Source organism: Benincasa hispida, chromosome 7, assembly GCF_027475165.1.
Source record: "Benincasa hispida cultivar pf3 chromosome 7, pf3_genome.v1.1, whole genome shotgun sequence".
NCBI classification, from domain to species: Eukaryota; Viridiplantae; Streptophyta; class Magnoliopsida; order Cucurbitales; family Cucurbitaceae; genus Benincasa; species Benincasa hispida.
In genome coordinates, this window is record NC_143484.1 from 29,244,222 (window position 1) to 29,261,294 (window position 17,073).

The window sequence follows — 17,073 nt, forward strand, 5'->3', positions numbered from 1 at the left end:
GAACACCTCTGGTGTTATGGAACAGGCGTAAAGCTAGTTTATTTCACTTCCGCATATGGGGTTGCCCAGCACCTGTGCTTGAGGCAAATCCCAAGAAGTTGGAATCACGATCGAGGTTGTGCCTCTTTGTAGGCTACCCCAAAGGTACACGAGGTGGTTACGCCCTTCATTTTGGCTTACCCCCACGTGTGTCATGCGGGCATCCAATTTCGGTTGCGTTCCATATTCAACTCAACTCTTGTCTCGTTTGTTTTGGCTTGCGCCGGATGGAGGAGTTGCATTTATAAGCTGATCCTAGCGACTTGCCTTTGTTTTGGCTTGCCCCCACGTGTGTCATGCGGACATCCAACTTCGAGCAAGTGCCTTTCACAGCTTAACTCTTATCAACATGGGTTTCCCCATTACGTTGACAGTGGAGTAATTATTCTTAAAATCTCACTTCAAATTTTTTTTTCTTTTTCTTTTTTTTTTCAAATGATCATAATATAATGAACACAGTTCTCCGAGACCACTGCCACCCCCAAACTTAGAGGTTGGCAGCGTTCTCACCGCAAAGCTAAAAACAAAATTACAAGAATGTGATAATATATGTTTGAGAACAGGTTTGCACAAAATAAAACTAAAGACTTTCAAATTTTGAAAAAGCTAATAAAAGTAAAGAATGCCTTGCGTTGATTAGTTAGAAAATGCAGTGAACTATACGTACCATCATAGAAGCATCGCAAAACAATGCAATCGGAAAAAAGAGAATTTCAAAAGGATAAGGCATACAAGATAACAAGAAAAGACCTTAGGCAGAACAACGCATGTGCTCATGTGTTGGAATCCACGCGATTGAAGCCTTGCGTTGAAGGGTGAAAGGAATTCTTCCGTAGAACTATGAACCGAGGAGACTTATTGTTGCACCTACAAGAGCAAACGTACCACAACCAAGGAAGCAACCGTATATCCAAAATAACAATGAAAATAAAACAAATAATCTGTACTAAGAAAGAAAAGTAAAGATAGAGTGGAAGACGTCCTTGGAAAAATAAGAGTGTTGTCACTGCAAGGAGTCTTCCATGCAGGAGATGGTTCTCAACTGCTTGGGTCAAGTTGCCCTGACCATTGGAACTTCTAACAATTGTTGGGCGCATGTTGGCCACCATGAGCTTAGAACTACCTTCAGCTCTTTTGCGACTGATTACCCTTCTACCTTGGGGTCAACATTGGCTTTCAGCGCATCGCCTACACTTCAATATTGTTTACAACCTGGTCGCACAAGCTGCAATACACCCAAGATAAAAAGTATGCTCGCAGAGACACAAAACTTAACAAACATCTAGTTGCCAAGTCCCTGGCAACGGTGCCAAAAACTTGGTGGCGGGAAATTGGAAGTCAATTTTACTCATCAACCAAAATGTCGTGGACGCATTATGCGATACATGTTCCTAAGATATGCGTTGATAGTCATGCGTCGATGGTCATGCATTGGACTGATAATGCGTTAATGAATGTATGCGATGACCATGCATCATGCCACAAGTTTTCTTGCGCTGGAACCAAGTATAAATCCAATGCAAGTTTCTCGGATAATCTGAGGTCAAACACAAGGACTTGTAACTATATGTTTGCGGTGATGCGCATGTGGCAGTTTAAATAAAAGAATGGAGGGGATGTTGCTAAATTAATCCTACTCCTACTTCTATCTAACAGACAACGCAATGAGAATATGCATGAAAGGTAGAAATACGACGAACCTTGACATGGAATAAATGTATGGGAAAATAAATAAAATGCGGAGATGTTTTCATTGCAATTCTTAAGAGTGACTGCAAGGGAAACCTTAGTCAACGCAAGCCTTGCGATCATGCAACCCACATACAATAGCAAACCACCTCTCAGTGCGAATGTTACGGCTTCTACTGTTAGAACACATACAATATATGCGCTAAGTCTACAGGGCCTACACATAAGCCTCTATTCCTATCTATGTGATGACAAAATGAAATCCACATAAATATGCGATCATATAATATCATTCCTATTCTTAGGGTGCATGCAATGCAGGTTAACAAATGGAGCTTATCTCTAAGTTCCCCGTTCTTGTTTATGTGTTCCAATCCGCTCTCTCGAGTCTGAGATTTAGGTTTTAGACTACTCTCCCTAGTATGCCTAAATGATTAATGATGCACTCATAGGACAAGGTAACCACATTAACTTGGTTGACACAAGATTATTCCTATCTCTAGTGAACAATGCATACATTGCTTAATACGACCAACCACTTACCCTCTCGGGCAGTTGGTTGTTGCTAACTTTACTCATAGGCAAGCAATGCATTGAAAACATATTGTATTAATTCCTTAATTCAAAATGTCATACAATACAATATAGGAAAAGAAAGGAAAAAGAAATGACCGACTAGAAGCAAAACTTTGCATCCAGCGGATGTGCGTCAAGGCTGCCGGTGGTGCCATGGATGGACGGAGGAGCTGACTCTCTCGAGATCTAGCTCCAGTCAAAGGCTCCGGTCGTCACTCGGAATGGATAAAGGAGGTGAAGAACTCTCAGCGTCTTCTCAAGCATTTTTTCAGGATCACAAGGATCCACCTTAGGCGAACCTCAGGTGAAAACCTTGGATTGCTTAAATTTCTGCTCATCGACTTCTATTTATAGAGCTTGGATCGCCGACAGCATTAATTGGACTACTCTGAGTCTGACATTCGGCTCATTAGTCCTTTCTGAACCTCTGCCACCAATGGCGTGGTAGGTGAAACATTAACATCATCTTTTGGATTTTCTCGAGGTAGATGCATTGATACATTCATTCCACCTACCTTGCGTTGATCCCATTAGTTTGCGTTGTCACGTAGCCACAATCATTCAATGGCCGCATTCGCTTAATATCGCAACTCTACAAAATGACCACAATCGCTTGACGAACGCAACTTTTATGTGATGGATGTATATGGTTGATTACCGTAACACCCATGCATTGATCTAATGCGTTTGCCTTGTGATAGAGAGTTTCTCCACATGCGGTCCTCTATGCGGTGGTTCGATTTCCACGTTTGCGTTCATTTCCTACATTAGCTACAAAAATAGAATATTGAACGCATAATTAACGCAAAATAATAGATTAGCTGAGATTCGACATGTTGATCGACGCAATATGATTGTCGCATATTCTGCCTAACAACCTTCATAATTCTAAGTAAAAGGCCTAAGATGACATGCATTTCTGCATGTCATCAGTTACTTTTATGATCCATCTGAAAATAAAGTGTTTATTTCCACGAACGCTACTTTCCTGGAGGAGGATCATATCAGGGAGCACAGTTCACGTAGTAAACTTGTGTTAAGTGAGCATTCTAAAGAAACTACGGAAACTTCAACAAGAGTTGTTGAAGGACCTAATTTATTAACCAGAGTTGTTGATGATAGTTCATATGGTAGGTCGGTTCCACCTCATGAATTGAGAGAACCTCGATGCAGTGGGAGGGTTACGAACCCGTCTGATCACTATCTGGGTTTCACAGAAATCCTAGCTATAGTGGCAGATGGCGACATGAAGGATCCATTGTCCTATCAAAAGGTAATGGAGGATGTTGACCGGAATGAATGGGTCAAAGTCATGAATCTCGAGATGGAGTCTATGTACTTCAACTCAGTATGGGATCTTGTAGATCAGCCTGATGGGGTAAGACCTATAGGTTGTAAATGGATCTACAAGCGCAAACGGGGTGCTGATGGGAAGATACAAACCTTCAAGCTCGACTTGTGGCAAAGGGTTATACCCAGGTGGAGGGAGTCGACTATGAGAAGACTTTCTCTCCTGTTGCCATGTTAAAGTTGATCTGCATCCTCCTATCCATTGTCGCTTATTATAATTATGAGATCTGGAAAATGGACGTCAAGATGGCTTTTCTAAATGGCAATCTTGAGGAGACTATTTACATGGTACAATCCGAAGGATTCATTGCCCAAGGTCAAGAGCAAAAGGTTTGCAAACTGAATTGATCCATTTGAAGCAGGCGTCTCGATCTTGGAATATTCAGTTTGATGTTGTGATCAAATTGTATGGCTTTGACCAAAACATTGATGAACCTTGTGTCTAGAAAAAGATAGTCAACAGTTCCGTAGCTTTCTTAGTGTTGTATGTAGACGATATAGTACTCATTGGCAATGATGTAGGTCTACTGACAGCAGTTAAGAACTGGCTAGCAACCCAATTCCAAATGAAAGATTTGGGAAAGGCTCAGTTTGTTCTGGATATACAAATCTTTCAGGATCGTAAGAAAAAAGTGCTAACGCTGTCTCAGACATCGTATATTGACAAACTCTTACTTAAGTACTCGATGCAGAACTCCAAAAAGGGCCTACTACCATTCAGGCATGGAGTCACTTTGTGTAAGGACATGTGTCCTAAGATGCCTTAAGAGGTTGAGGAAATGAGACGGGTCCCATAAGCATCTGTCGTTGGCAGTTTAATGTATGCGATGCTCTACACTAAGCCAGACATGTCAGTAGGTATCAGTCTAACCCAGGCTAAGGTCACTGGATCGCAGTTAAAAATATCCTCAAGTATCTTCGGAGAATGAGGGACTACATGCTTGTGTATGAGTCTAGGGATTTGATCCTTACTAAATACACAGATTCTAACTTTCAGACAGATAAGGACTCTTGAAAGTCAACTTCAGGGTCAGTATTTACTTTTAACAGAGGAAATGTAGTGTGGTAGAGCACTAAGCAGAGGTGCATCGCCGACTCCACGATAGAGGCTCAGTACTTAGTGATTTGTGAAGCTGCTAAAGATGTCGCCTGGCTCAGGAAGTTCTTGACAGAGCTGGAAGTTGCTCCAGATATGTCTAGGCCCATCATCCTCTATTGTGACAATAATGGTGTTGTGGCAAACTCCAAGGAGCCTAGGAGTCACAAACGCGGCAAACACATAGCGCAAAAGTATTATCTGATCCGCGAGATAGTGCATCGAGGAGACATGATCCTCACGAAGATCACCTCGGAGCAAAACGTTGCTAATTCGTTTAAGAAGGCTCTTACAGCTACAGTGTTTGACGGTCACTTTTAAAGCATGGGTTTACGGGACAGCCCATGGCTGGACTAGGGCAAGTGGGAGATTTTATTGCACTGGGCCTTAGGTTATTGTTTTGTACTTCTTTTTTTTTTTTTTTTTTTTTTTGTACTCCCCACTTCACTTTAGAACAAGTGGGAGATTGTTGAGCTTTGTGTCCTAAAGTCTCGTGTTCTGTAAATTGTAAACAACTTTGTAAGAACGCTTGTGATGTACAATATATATGATATTTACTTCACTTCTTGACTTTGCACATTTAGATTTTTTTTTATTTTACCACAAACCAATAAACTTAATATCCCTGGTTTTCTTTATGTAACTTAAGCATATATGTAGTGACATACAAATGGATCATCTCTTAAGTGACAACCAAAATGGTCTGTAGTATATGGATATAGAAGGGAAACCTTATCCTGGTAACACTACGGATGCGGCCTGCTTTGTGGAATTGTTACAAGTGTTGTGACTTGTCACAGATGGTCTGATCCTGATCATTCGTGTAGGGGACATGCGAGTGGGGGCATCCTATACAAAGAGTTTGTATAAGACCTGACCTCGAAGTGTTAACGTCTCGTCATTTAACTCCGTTCATGACTGAGACTTCACTTCACTAGGATGACCATAGGTACATGACCTCAATCTTGAGTGAGTTCGAAACTCCTGCCATTGAGAGCGATCCTTTGATTTTCATAGGTGAGAGTGGCCAGAGTGCCGACTCAAACCTACCATTTTAGGGATTCATCTGATTTGGGAGCTCGGAACTCAGCTTCACAAGATGGAGTTCACTCCTTCCCCGATGCAGGGGTAAGTAGATAGATTGCTATTTTAAGGGCTGATCCTGGGGCTTGAACAATGTGACGCCACACACCTTCTCATGGCCCGAGAGATATACAGACATAGTAGGACTATGTTGTATTGTTCATTAGAGGGATTAGTGGTACCTAAGGAGTAAGATATGCTAATTTTCTTTGGAAGCTGAAGCTGATCAAATCAACTGCTGCTTATGCTAATTTTCGTCTCCATGTTGTTAATGCTGAAGATATGAAGGAACGTTCAGATTCACCATTTTATGTAATCTAAATACCCTGTTATGTAATCTAAATAAGGCCTAGCTATGTAATCTAAATACCCTGTTATTGCGTAATGTTTTATCTCTGTCCTTTCCTATTTTACCCTCTTCTAAGTCAGATTCACCATTCTCAAAATGCTTCATCTCCATTTACTATCTACATGAGAGCCAACAAGCAAAAATAACGATAAATATGGATCTAACTTTAATTTTATACATTACTATATATTTAAAGGTAAAAAATAATAAAACTATTTGAGATAGAAAGAATGAATGAATCTCAATTCCAAAGAAATGCTTCATCTGTTTCACTGCAAATCAACGAAAACATCATTTTACAACCAAATCACAACGTTTTCAAAGCATCGAGTTGCATCGAGTAAAGATTAAGACTCATTGAGTAGCATCGAGTCAAGATTAATTCTCATCGAGTTGCATTGAGGAGACAACAGAAACTCATCGAGTTGCATCGAGGAAAAAACAAAAACTCAAGAGTAAAGAACAAAAACTCATCGAGTAAAGAAGAATACACATTGAGTAAAGAGGAACAACTATCGAGTAAGAGAGAAAAACAGAGAGAATACTCATCAAGTAGCATCGAGTCAAGATTAATACTCACGAGTAGCATCGAGTCAAGATTAATACTCATCGAGTAGCATCAAGTCAAGATTAATACTCATCGAGTTGCATCGAGTAGACAACAGAAACTCATCGAGTTGCATCGAGTAAAGATTAATACTCATCGAGTAGCATCGAGTCAAGATTAATACTCATCGAGTTGCATCGAGTAGACAACAGAAACTTATCGAGTTGCATCAAGGAAAGAATAGAAATTCATCGAGTAAAGAAGAATACTCATCGAATAAAGATGAACAACTATCGAGTAAGAGAGAAAAACATAGAGAATATTCATAGAATAGCATCGAGTCAAGATTAATACTCATCGAGTTGCATCGAGTAGACAATAGAAACTCATCAAGTTGCATCGAGTAAAGATTAATACTCATCGAGTAGCATCAAGTCAAGATTAATACTATTAGGGTTGATGCTGTAAATCTCGTAGGGTCCTGTAGTTTGTAAACACTTGTATGAACAAACATTTTGTGATTTATAATATTTGATATTTTGTTCACTTCTGTCTACGAAATATTTGATATTTTAGATTCATTAACCACAAACCAATAAACTAAGATCCATATGGTTATCGTTGTAACTTAAACATGTATGTGGAGACATACAAGTATTGGGGATGATGCCCTAAAGTCTCGTGTCCTGTAGTTTATAAACATATTTGTACGAATGTTTGTGATATATAATATATGATATTATCTTCACTTCTTGACTTTGCACTTTGGATGTTTTATTTGCTTTACCACAAACAAATAAACTAAAATCCCTGGTTGTCATTATGTAACTTAAGCATGTATGTGGTGACATATAAGTGGATCATGTCTTAAATGATAACTAAAATGGTTTGTAGTATATGGATATAGGAGCGAAACCTTATCCTGGCAACACTACGGATGCAGCCCGCTTTGTGGAACAAGTTATAAGGGTTGTGACTTGCTACAGATGGTCTGATCCTGATCATTCATATGGGGACGTGCGAGCGGGGGCGTCCAAGACAAAAGAGTTTGTATAAGACCTGACAACGAAGTGTTAACGTCTCGTTATATAATGTCGTTCATGACAGAGACTTCACTTTACTAGGATAACCATAGGTAACATGACCTCAATCCTAAGTGAGTTGGGAACTTCTACCATTGAGGGGGGTCCTTTGATTTGCATGGGTGCGAGTGTCCAGGTCGCCGACTCAAACCTACCACTTTGGGGATTTGTCTGATTTGAGAGCTGGGAACTCAGCTACACAAGATGGAATTCACTCCTACCTCGAAGTAGAGGTAAGTAGATAGATTGCTCCCTTAAATATTGATCCCAAGGCTTGAACAATGTGGCGCCACACACCTTTTCTTGGCTCGAGAGGTTTTCACACATAGTAGGACTATGTTGTATTGTTCATTAGAGAGATCAGTGGTACTTAAGGAGTAAGATGTAACTGCAGGGGCAAAACGGTAAATTAGCCCAGTTGTACTTACGAGCACTAATGATTGGTTATATCTTATGGACATAGAAATATATCTGTGGTAAGAAGAATTCAGTTGTCGATCTTTAGTGGAATACCTGGTAGTTAACTGATGGTGGATCTCGTGGCTTAAGAGTTTAGTCAGCTATTCACGTACCGTTGGAGCTTCGAGCCATAGGTCCATAAGGTCCCCTTGGTAGCTTGGATACAAGTTGTGAATCAGTTTTTGGGTCAGTTTAAAATGTTCAAATTGACAGGAGGGAGTTCGATTATATATGATATAATTAAACTAGTTAATTATATATGATATGATTGACTAAATGTATGAGATACATCAATTTAGAGAAAATTTGGATATAAATATGATTTATATCAAGTAGAGGAGAAAACACTATGGTTGATATATGATGTCAAACTATAGGTTATGAATATAATATGATTATATTTGTTATTTTATTAATTAGTCAGTTATGGGATAATTGTCCGGCGTTTTCTCCATAACCATAAGATAGTGGGAAGTTCAATTCGGTTTTGTAACTGAATAATAAAATGAAAATTATTTTCATTTTGAAAGATATCGCATAATAGCTCATGCATAGTTATTCAGAGCCTATACAATAGTGCATCCTTTACTAAACAACCGCTTACACCCACGCACACTTCTCTAAAAAATCGCTTACTTTTTACTAAACAATCGCTTAGAGTACGAGCTTTACTAAACGATCGTATAGATGATTGCTTAGCTTTTTCCTACACAATCGTGTACCTCGCTTAAATGATCAAGCATCTTGACTATATGATAGTCATTGTCTTCTCCTACTTGCTTGATCGTTGTACACGATACCATTTCCTTCTCCCCTCTACCAAATCCGAACAAAGCCCACACTTTGGATTCTCACTCCAAGAATACTTAGGGCTCCGAGTGGTGGTGTCGTCCCCTTTTCTTGTTGTTTGTGTGAAGCCATTCGTGGTAGACGACTGGAGTGTTGCTGGACGATTGCTTGTTGTTCTAGTAAGAGCGAGAGGAGTTCATTCGTGGAGAGAGCGAGTTTTCATGTGAAGAGAGTCTTCAACTGGTAAGTTCCTCATTCTTTTGTTTTTTCATCTTGAAGCATGTCGGTAATTTAGTTGTTTAATGCATATTTGTTTGTGTGAATGTATATGTGGAAATTCTGTCACAATGAATTGGAAAGATCTGCTTCTGCTCATAGGTACTCTTGTATAAGAGTTCTTTCAATAAGTGGACCGTGTTTTAAGTGATAATCTAAATGGTCTGTGGTATATGGATTAAGGAGGGATACCCTATCCTAGTGACACTACGAGTGTGGCCCATTTTGTAAGTGTTACAAATGTTGTAAAGTGCTACAAATGATCTGATCCTGATCATTCATGTATTAGACATGCGAGCGGCGATATTCTATACAAAGGACTTTGTATAAGACTGGACCACAAAATGTTTAGTCTCGTTATATAACACTGTTCATAATAGAGACTTTCATTTCACTAGGATGACCAAAGGTAACATGACCTTAATCCTGAGTGAGTTGTGAACTCCTGCCTATGAGGGCGGTTCTTTGATTTGCATGGGTGAGAATGGTCAGATCACCGATCAACAAGCCTACCACTTTGGGAATTTGTTTGACTGGGGAGTTGGGATCTCAGCTACACAAGATGGAATTCACTCCTTCCCCTTCGGGGTAAGTAGATAAATTGCTCCTTTAAGGGCTGATTATAGGGCTTGAAAAATGTGGCGCCACACCTTCTCTTAGCCCAAGAAGGGTTTAGTCATAGTGAGACTATGATCTATTGTTCATTAGAAAGATCAGTGGTACTTAAAGAGATAGATGTAACTATAGGGGCAAAATGGTAATTTGGCCCAGCTGTACTTACGAGCGATTTGTGAAGGGTCGTCGTATTGTTGATTGGTTATATCCAATGGACACAGAAATATATTTGTACTACGAAGAGTGCAGTTGTCGGTCTTTAATGAAGTATCCGGCAATTAACGAATGGTGAATTTGTGATTAAAGAATTTAGTCAATTATTCACGTACCGTTGGAGCTTCAAGCTACATGTCCATAAGGTCCCCTTGGTAACTCAATGGATTCAAGTTGAGAATCAGTTTTTGGGTTAGTTTGAAATGTTCAAATTAACAAGAGGGAATTTGATTATATATGATATAACTAAATTAATTCAATTATACATGATATAATTGATATAATGTATTTGATATATTATTATTTGATTGGAAGAATTAATATAAATATGATTTATATTAAATGCCATAAAATAGAAAAAGAACTATGGTTATATGTTGCATATGATGCAATATTAAAACTATAGGTATAAATATAATATGATAAGTTAATTATTGTATTTATTTATAATTTATTAATTATATGATAATTGATATTTCTTTTTCTCAATAACCGACCTTAGTGGGTGGTTACACCGTTTTATGGCAACTGTGAGATAAAAAAAATGGTTTTCAAAATCTAAAAGACTACGATAATAAGTTATCAAATTACTATCAAGTAACTAAACGATAAGGATCAAGTTTACTATACGATAGTACTCTTTTCTAAACAATCGAGTATCGAGTCTATGTGATAGACTTTCATCTTCTACATGATACTTTTGTCTATTACTCGATCGTTTCCTCCTTCACTCCAATCTTTCCCTCATTCCAAAATAAGCCAGAGTCCACATCTCCTAGATTCTCACACCGAGAATACCAAGGTAATCTTGTGGTTGTATCCATGTGTTCAAGGATCGAGTTTATACTCATTGCTGGTGTTCAAGGGAGTTCAAGTTTGAGTTGATCGTTGCGTTCGAGTTTGATCGAGGAAAATACTTGAAGAAAAGTTCTTCAAAGGTATTGTTTTCTTGATCCTTTGTATTTATTTCAAGAAGCATGTTGTAATTTTATTGATTAATCCATAATTGGTTTAGTATGATTGTAAATGTTTGAATTCTTTCACAATGGAGTATGGAACGATCCGCTTCCACTCATAGGTCCTCTATAATTTTAGAGTTCCTTCAAATACTCATTGAATAGCATCGAGTCAAGATTAATACTCATCGAGTTTCATCGAGTAAACAACAGAAACTCATCAAGTTGCATCGAAGAAATAATAAAAACTCATCGAGTAAAGAACAGAAAGTCATCGAGTAAAGAAGAATACTCATCGAGTAAAGACGAACAACTATCGAGTAAGAGAGAAATACAAAGAGAATTTCAGTGAAGAGAGAGAGAGAATTCTTATTTGATTGAAGAAGCTTTCCTTAGCCTTTCTGATCAACAAAGCCTGAAACAAGTTGTGCCATCAGCATATATGGAAATAGAAATCAATTTGGCCATATATAGAGTAGAAGCTGCCTCTGTCCCGAATAATGGTTTCAAATTATTTGTAAATCTCCAGGCAATTTACAACAAAAATTTCAAATAAAACGTATAATGTCAAGCAAAATAGGGTTCAAGTAGTCATCAAAATCATCAAAAGATAATTCCAAGTCACTTTCCAAGTCAGAGAAGTAGCACTGATGAAGCAGCAATGGCGGAGTTGTTACCCATGGAATACACTGGCGGAGTTGTTACCTGCCTCCATCGTTATGGTTTCTTTACGTCGTTGATGAAGGAGATGAAACTACGGAGGCTAGGATTTGCGAATAACAAGAAGAATGATGAACAACAGATTTCATGATTTGCAGTAATGCTAAAGCAAAATGAAATGGAAATTGAAGAGAATAGCAGAATATGATATACTTTTAGAGAACTGAGAATGAGAAATGGTTAAGACGTTAAGAATGGATGTTAATAGATGAAGACGGAAAAACAAAAGAGCTTTACCCTATTTTTCATCAAAATTCGTAGCATTACAACCCTATTGAGAGTGTCACAATAATATTTGCGTGAGGCGTACGCGTTTTTCATTTTTCTGTTAAAATTTATAGCATTGCAATGCTACTTTTCAACGTTGCAATGCTGCCCTGTATTCTAGTATTCTTGACGTTTTAAAAACATCAAGAAACCCTTAATTGAACTTGACATTTTTAAAACATAAAGTATTGTATTTTCTAGGGAAAAAAATGAATAACCTCCACTTTTCTAAAACAATTCTTGACTTTTTTTTCTTTAAAATCACCTATTTCTTGACATTTTTTTCATAAAAACGTCAAGTATTTAAAATTTCAAATGTCAAGAAATGTGGTTTTTCTTGTAGTGTAAGGATATTAAGACTCAAGTATCCATGGCAAAGAAAGTTGGGTTGATTAAGGAAAGTGGTAGTAAACTCCCTCATGTTTTGTATTTCCAATTTTCTGCAACTTTAATTCCATCATTTTTTTGAGTTTGTTTTTTTATCTCTTCATCTATTTTGTTTTCCATAGTTTACAAGTTTGTTTCGATTCTTCATATTGTACTTTCATTCCCATGGATTAATATAAGTTCTTCATTGATATTTTCATCTTCTTTGTTTTTTACCTTTAATATGTTTTTCTCTTTATTTAGTTTTGTTTTATTTCATTACGAGCTGAACTCTTCCTTAGATTCAGATATGTGAATACTTCAAAGGAGGAGAACATGTCTTTCATGCACGAAAAAGTAATTTCTTGTCCATTCTTAGAGCATAGTTTGTTTTTATTGAGTTTAAAGAAGCTACACATGTTTGTTTAACACTTTTTTAAGACATAGTTTCTCTAACTATAATGTATAAATATTATGATGCAGGTCGTCTCCTATCTTGACATCCGACAAAATTAGAATTCAAATATTCAATGATTTCATGAGTTCGTTTTTTTTATTTCTAATCAATAAGTATATAATCCTTCATTCTTGTAAATATCACATATCATTTTGCTACTTTCAAGTGAGATATCTTGAGATCACCAAGTGTATCTGTCCAAAATTTCCAGTACATAAGCTATATTAGAAGGAATGAAAAACATAAGCATACATATGAGATTTCTTATGAATAATGAGTCTTTTTCATCTCTTTTTGCCATAGGAAAGTTGTAAGACATTATTCCTAAAGACTAAACAACTTATCTCTGTTAGGATTCCCTAGATGCCAAATTTCAACATGCCATGACTACTCAATACTTTATTAATATAGCCCTTCATGATTGAGAATTTCCATTATTAGTCTAGAATTGATCATCTAGATTAGTGTACAAAGGTTTTCGCAAAATCAAACTAGAAAAATATCTTAGACATAAAGACTTTTTTTTCCCTTTACCTTAAACATAAGGTGAAACCTTTAGAAACTTAGGTTCGAATATGTAATTACCTCAAAGGAGGATAACAAACCTTTCATGCACAAAGAAGTCATTTTTTGCTCATTTCATACAATTATTTTCTTGTATTGAGTTTATTTCCATTATTAGTCTGAATATATTGATCATCTAGATTAATGTACAAATGTTGAGTTTATTACTAAATTGGTTAAATAAAATCTGGTTTTCATAAAAGCAAATAGGAAAAAATCTTAAACATATGACTTTGTTTTTTATCCTAAATATAGGGTGAAACCTTAAGGATCTTGGATTGTGTATGTCGATTCATTTAAGTTCTCATTAACCATAGACATATAGGTTTAATAGCTTAGACTCCTAGAGATACTTTACATGATTTTGTACGAAATGTTATAAAGGCTAATAAGCTTGAACTCAGTCATATTCTTTTGTCTTGCTATCTTAGGGATCATCAGGACATGGACCTTTGCTCGGTTTCATTTTCTTGATAGCGGACTCGATCTCACTCGTTGTGAACTCAATCATATTTTCTTATTAACTTGGAGAAACCTTGAAAGAGCTTCTTAATTTTTTTTTTTTTTTTTTTTTTTTTTTTGGTCTTCCCTCACCATGTCATCGCCATCAACTTAAGTTCCTTTGTCATTGATAATCTCTTCAATGAGGCTTCTTTTCTTCCCGTGGGATATTTTGGGGAAGATATGAAGAAGAATTAGGGGTGCACATGAATTTTGCATATAGTTTATAAATTTTAAATTTATATTGGAAGTACAAAAATGATTACAAAGTAAAAGTTAATTATTTGTAGGAAAAAAATACCTCTTTAGTCCTTTAGTTTGAAAATATTGGTTATTTTTTCAATTTAAAAATATTTTTAAATAAAAATAAGTTAAATGATTAGGATCTTTTAAATCTATTTTAGAAAACAAGGGACTAAATTGGCCAAATTAAAAATTTGGGAATTAAATGCACCTATCCTTAAAAACTCAAACTAAAAAGATATTTTTCTTTATTTTTAGTTAATGACAGTTAATCAAAGTCATAAATTTTTTATTACGAAAAATACCATAAATTTTCAAAATATGAATATCTCTTTAGCCATTTATTACGTTTTTCTCTCTCTATATAGCTTGATTGGTCTCTATTTAGCTTGGTTATGATCTCATGAAAAACTAAATTTCTCGTAATAATTGCTTCTCCCAAAAGTCTTCCTAACTTTCGACGATAACATATCGGAAGAAACCGATTTTCTTGTAGTTATATGTGTCATTGTAATCTCTTGTTTTTATATATGTATAACAAACTCTTGTTTTTTTTTTTTTTTTTTCCTTATATTATGTACATCATGTTGCTCATAGCCAAGTAATTTAATTAGAAGCCTCTCTACAACTTTTAAATTTCAAATTTCTTAATGAGAGAGAGAGAGCAAAAAGTATAAGTGTTTCAAATTTGTCAAAACTTTCATATACATGGTAATTAAATTCACTTTACAAAAAACAAACATATTGATCATGGAATGGAATGACCCACAAGGCCCCAAACCTTTTAAGATCCTAATAAATACACACCCTCCTTCATTCTTCATCATGATGCTCCTCTATAAAACCACTTTACCATCCTCCATTTTCAGACTCCTCATTATCATCTCTCCCCAAAAAAAGAGAAAAAAAAAAAAAAAACCCTCTTTTCTTCTTCTCCTTCTCATCCTTCATAGCTAAGAACCTCCAAATGGGTCATCCTAAGATCATCAACATGATCAAAATCAAAGACCTTCTCCTACTTGTCCTCGTCATCTTCGCTCTCGCATCCGGAGTTTGCAGCTCCTGCCGTTTGTCGTGCCACCGCGTGGCCATCGTCGGAGCTCAAAAACATGAAGAAATGGGAGATGGATCATTGGATGATGATTCAAAGGACAATGATCCTTATAGAATGTATGGTGATGTTCCAAGCCCTGGTGTTGGCCACTGAAAAAAAGCTTCCATTTTCATATCCACATATATATATTATATACACAGTGATGGGAGATTTGAAGCTTGGAATAATGTTTGTATTTTCTCAATCTCTCTTCTTTTTCTTCTTCTTCCTCATACTTTTTATGGGATTTTTGGAAAGATTACAGTTGATGTTTTTAGCGTAAATTAATAAATGAATATAGTGGTTCTTTATATATTAATGCTTCTAGCTTTTTAAGTTTTTTTTGGGTTAGATCACATATTTAGTCTTTATAGTTTGGAGAAAGTTAGAATTTAATTATTATAATGATAAAATTTTATAAAATAGTCTCTATAATTTGATAAAATTCTCATAAATAACTTTATCGCTGATACTATTTATGAGAATTTTATCAAATCCATAAAAACTAAATTTTAATTATAAATCATATACATTAAATTCTAACTCTCTCCAAAGCATATAGACCAAATTTGAAATTTAACCCTTTTTCCTTTTTCTGGGGACTTGGGAGTTTTTTTTTTTTTTTTTTTATAAGTGAATTTTTGTGTGACATATATATATGAATAATAAGAGCATATGCTTTGTTTCCCCTTTGTTTTTCTCAAGGGTTTTGGTTATTTCTAGATGCTCTAATAATTGTGTGTTTATAGTAATTTTGATTAATGGGAGGCTAATTATAAATTGTCTCAAAATTTTTATATATTTATATCAAATATTAACTTGTTTTAATTATGTATGTTTTTTTAGGCTTGATTATGTGTTTTTTATTTTTATTTTTTTAATCTATTTATTTTTATTTATATAATTAACGAAATGATACTTTAGTGATCTTAAAAAATTTTGGTGGGAGTATTTTTTTAGTACAAACTAGGGATAGGAGGATTTAACCACAAACCTTATGATTATTAATACACGTGATTGTCAATTCAATTATGCTCGCTTTGACAATTTTGATGGACTTATTAAATATTATTGTTGAATATATTAGCATGACATGTTAAACATTAGAATAAATTAATAAATATGGTCTTGCTTCAAAGATTAAATAGTAATTTTGATTAACGAAAAGATTGAGACTTGTTTTAATTATATATTTTTTGGCATTATAGTAATTTTGATTAGTGGAACGATTGAATAAATGTAATGTTCAAAGTTGTTTCAAAAAGACATGATTGATTTCTTTTTTAAATCATTAAGAAATTAAATAGGCATCATGTTAAAGTTTAAAAACTAAATTTATAATTAGTTTAAAAAAATGTATAAATTATCTCTTAACTTTGGAATACCTTTAATTTATGTCAATTTTGAAAAAGTTTTATGAAATTTTCAAATTTGAAATTATTTCAAAAAGTATAAGATCATTTTACCACTTAATTTCAAGTAAGATTTTAATATCATTATATTACCATTTATTTCAGCTCAAAAAGATATCATTTATACCATTTACAACATCTTTTACGAAATCAACTTTTACATAATATTTTGTTCCGTCAATTTATATCATTAATATTGTGACTAATTTTGTGTATGCATTTCAATTTTTATACCTCAATTGTCATCTTAATTTTCATTTATCTTTTTATGGAACTATCTTAAATGATATTTTTTGAGTTTGTTTGAATATTATAATAAAGGTTGAATTTT